This window comes from Fulmarus glacialis, unplaced genomic scaffold (assembly GCF_000690835.1).
Source record: "Fulmarus glacialis isolate BGI_N327 unplaced genomic scaffold, ASM69083v1 scaffold6694, whole genome shotgun sequence".
NCBI lineage: Eukaryota > Metazoa > Chordata > Aves > Procellariiformes > Procellariidae > Fulmarus > Fulmarus glacialis.
Window position 1 is genome coordinate 59,207 of NW_009208577.1, and position 320 is coordinate 59,526.

The 320-nt window shown below is 67.5% G+C and overlaps 1 protein-coding gene across 1 annotated transcript in view; it reads right to left on the reverse strand.

Annotated features, from left to right (window-relative positions):
• The window catches only part of CASKIN2 (CASK interacting protein 2), an 11,384-nt gene that overhangs the window by 1,707 nt on the left and 9,357 nt on the right, over positions 1 to 320 (reverse strand). The window lies entirely within an intron of this gene.

Sequence of the window (320 nt, forward strand, 5' to 3'; positions counted from 1 at the left end):
CGATGCTGGTGTCACCACCATCATATGACTCATCGTCCACATCTGCCCCAGGGAGACAGTCCTGAGCCACATGCAGTGGTTTTGGGGCCAGGAGGGGCTTGGGGGGACTCGCCCCCGGTGTCCCCTCCAGTGCAGCCGCCAGGCTCTTCACTGTCCTGCTGCGGCTGGCATCACCGGGGCTGGCACCTGCATTGGCCACATCCTGGGGAGCTGCGGGCTGCTGCTCAGGGTCAGGGGGCTGCTCGCCATCTGCCTCCACAGCGAGGGCACTGGAGACGGAGCTGAGGCGCTTGGGAGGCGGCGGTGGAGGGCCCTTGCGC